This window comes from Grammomys surdaster, unplaced genomic scaffold (genome assembly GCF_004785775.1).
Source record: "Grammomys surdaster isolate TR1022 unplaced genomic scaffold, NIH_TR_1.0 239, whole genome shotgun sequence".
Lineage (NCBI taxonomy): Eukaryota > Metazoa > Chordata > Mammalia > Rodentia > Muridae > Grammomys > Grammomys surdaster.
Genome location: NW_021604684.1, coordinates 9714332 through 9718417, shown reverse-complemented (window position 1 = coordinate 9718417; position 4086 = coordinate 9714332).

Genomic DNA, 4086 nt, shown 5'->3' with positions numbered 1-4086 from the left:
CTCTCTCTCTCTCTCTCTCTCTCTCTCTCTCTCTCTCTCTCTCTCTCTCATGCACACGCACGCACACTTTCCTTAGGGAAAGGGGCTTCATTTAGGCTGAGCTCACAGATGCTAGTGACTATTTCCAGGCTCCTGCCACCAGATAACCATACCATGCCTTTTCAAGAGGACCCTCATATGGCAGAACCCAAAGTTGCAACCCTAAAGACCAGGGTCCCTGGGTTTATTTCTCTGGATATGGAAATTAAACTAAATACTCTCCCCAGAGTTGACCTGGAAGAGGAATCCCAAGTTGGGTAAAGAATTCTCAGTAGTGAGAGAGAGCTTAAGTCTCTTTAAGTATTAAGGATTTGTGTGACATAGCATCCTTGGTATTAAGAGACCCATCAGCATCCATCCCTTGGGTACCAATCTTTTGCTGTCTACAGTCTACCCAGCTACCCTAGAATCCATCTCACAGCTTTCTGTTGTGCTTGCCCACTAGGACATGCACTGCTTGATTGCTACCTTGCTCACTCCAATATAATATGCCACTGTGGGTTCCTGATCAAGCACCTCAGGGTCTCACTGATTGAAGGGAGGAAAGGAAATGAGCACCTCCATGTGTTTCCCCCATTGTCCTTCTGGGGGAGGATGGAAGCTGTGCAGGGCCAAATCAAGAGCTTCCCACTTGTGTGAAACTTGCTGACCGTCAGCATAGATGTAAGTGCAGAAACTACTCAGGATCAAACTTACAACGTGCTACTTTCTGACTGAGGAGATCCTTTAATATACATGTGCCTTTGTCACTGCCATATCCTCTGGGATTCAGGAGTCTTTGTGAGGCTTTTGTTTTGTTTTAAAATTTACATTAATTTACTCATTCATTCATTCATTCATTCATTCACTTGTGTATGTGAGAGAGAAGGTGGAATTTGCATGGGTTGAAAGACAGCTTTCTGGAGCTGTGTGTCTGTTCTTATTTTGGACCACATGGGTTTCAGGGCTGAATTCCAGGTGTTAGGTTTGGCAGCTAGTGGCTTTATTTGCTGAGCCATCTCACCAGCCCCACCCCTTTTGTCCTGGTTGCTTTCTGACATTTTTCAGGCAGCAACCTGAGCCTCACACACGCTAGGCAATTTCTCTGCTACTGGGCTACAGTCCTAGCCCCCTGAGTTGGGAACTGCCATCTTTGCCCCAGCTCAGCCATTAACTTGGTGCTACTGGAGCAAGATTGTGGAATTCCCTGAGCCCCACATCCCTCCTCGGTAAGTGATCTCTGTATTGCTCACCTGAGGACCTTGCTCATTGGTTTGAATGAAGTTAAAAGTAAGGGAGCCTATTAAGATGCATGCCAATAAGTCAAGCAGGAAGTTTTTTGACTTTTCTGTGTCCACTGAGTTAGGGATCAAGGTAATAGGATTCTGATTCCGAAGAACAATTCATCTAAAAGACAGCATCTTCCTGCGTAGTGCAGGATAGCTTCAACTTGTGATTACCCTGTCATCCTCCTAAATCCTGGGATTATAGGCATAAGCCACCATGCCCAGTAAGAAACGGCTTTTACCTGAGTATGCCTGAGTGTGTCTGCAACTCCCAACTCCATATGCCTCTGGGTCTGTCTTCCTGTCTCTTCTGCCCCTCTGTTGGCGCTTGTTCCCTCCCTCCCTGCTGTCCTTCCCCAAGCAGGCCAGAGCTGGGATATTTTCACAGGTGACATCTCTGGACACTTCAAGTCTTCCTTCGCTTATCAGCTGTAGTTGACAAGGTTAGACCAAGACAAAGCAACCCCTTGCCTTTGCTGGAGCTTCCGGCCCCAGGCTTGGAAGACAGGGCATCCATGTTGCTTAGGAGTCCCAGGAGGGTGTAAAATGAGCCTACAGTGGCCTGTGGGGTAGGGGAACTGAGCTAGTATGTTTTATATTGCTGTGATAAACATCATGATCAAAATCAGCTCACCTTACAGGTTATAATATGCCATCGAGGGGAACCACAGCAGGAGCCTGGAGCTGAAGCAGAGGCCATGAGGATGCTGCTCACTGACTTGCTCCTCCTGGCTTGCTCAGTCTGCTTTCTTATGCACTCCAGGACCACACTTCCCAGAGATGGCCCCATCCACAGTGAGCTGGGCCCTCCACGTTAATCATCAATCAAGAAAACGCTCTCAGATAACTCTAGTGGTGTCAATTTGAAAAACAAAATAAACAAACAACATACACACACACACACACACAGAGACACACACACACACCAGATCATGTCCCCAGGCTTTTGTACCCAGTTCCTGGGGTAGGCAAGGAAGTCCTACCAGCTCTTGGTGGACTAATAGACTCAAGTCAAACAAACAAGATAATGCTGAATCCAGCTGCCTGCCTGCCTGCCTGCCTGCCTGCCTGCCTAGCTACCTCTCCAGCCTCTGTAACCCAAAGGCTAGAAATTCTGACTCCAGCTTCTCGCTGGGCACCTTACACAAGCCCTTAACTTCCTCACTTTCCTCAACTCATTGCTGGGAAACGGAGATGATAAGAGGAAAGTGTCAGCATCTGGGACAGCTCAGGGCAGGGTCTGTGTCCACACATCACGCATACACAGTGTGTGATCTGAGAATAGATTACAAGTCTATAATTCCAATAACTCAGAAGCATGGGGATCACATGTTTGAGGCTGGCCTGATCCATATAGCAAGACCCTGTCACACACACACACACACACACTTGACTCATGGTTTTAAACAGTTGGAAGTCAAGAGAAGCATATCTCATGATGTACGATCTGAATGCTGCAAACAGACCTGTACTAGCACATGGCACACAAGTACACACACACCTTGCCATGACAGTAGTGGGGAGCAACTATGGCAGAGATGGTATCTAGTCATTCTCAAAGTTTAAAGCCCTACCTATCCCTTTCCAGGAAACGCTTGCCAGCTCTTGGTATAGGCTTCAGGGTGCAGACTACTCCATTTCAAAGCTCTGATCTGTCACTAATTTCGTAATGTTGGGGAAGCCACTTAATCTGTGTACACTTCAGTCCCATCTTCCATAAAAAGGACACATTAAGCTGGAGAATTGAGTCACCAGTTAAGAGCAACTGTTGCTCTTGCTGAGGACACAGGTTCAATTCCCAGCACCTACCTGATGCCTCACAACTGTCTGTAACTCCAGTCCCAACGGATAAAATGCCCTCTTCTGGCCTCCATGGCTACCAGGGCACATACCACAAAATACATATATTCTATTGGCAAAACACCAATAGAATAATAAAAACAAATGTAAAAGATTAATAAAGGGGCATGTTGAGGGTCTCTGTGGATTCTCTCAAGGCGGTATCAGTGGATGGAAATCATTGACTAACTCTGCCCTTTATGTTATGTTCATAAATAGGCAAGATTATGGCTGAAAAGAATTAAGCATTTCTTCTGGGTTTTAAAGTTAGCTGGGAAGAAAGGTGACCCTGAACCTGATTAGGGCACACTTTATTTTTCAGATACTCAAAGCAAGACCTCAGAAGAAAACAGTCAAAGCCATGAGGGTGCAGGTGAAGGGAGTAACGGTGTAGATGGAACTCTGTTCCCAGGGGCCCTGGTGGGACCAAGCACTGCTCTCCAGCTAACAAGTTAGAAGGGGGGGTCCTGAGGGCAGCCCGTATGACCTGCTCCATGTCTTGTTTGGATGCTGCTATTCAGTAACAGTAGTAGTCATCATAAAAGAATGAATGCTGGTTTCTTGTCTCTTTGACCTTCCAACGAAAGGAATATTGACTCCTGGCATCCTTAAAAGAAGACAAGTGAGGAGATGGTTCTCCCCAGATGGGAGGAAGGTGAGAAATCTGAAATTACCACGGACACTTAGCAGCAACATGTAGGATGTTGGTTTAAATGCAAAGCAGTTGGCACTTTGGGCTGCACTGATGGAACTAGGTCAGTGCATTGACCAAGAGATTGGCTGAGCAGGTAAACACTCTTACCATACAAGACCGGTATCCTCAGTGTGAGCTGCAGGACCCAGTCCACTCTCACATGCACACAGCTAGTAAGTTAAAGGGAAATTAAGAAGAAGAAGAAGAAGAAGAAGAAGAAGAAGGAGGAGGAGGAGGAGGAGGAGGTGG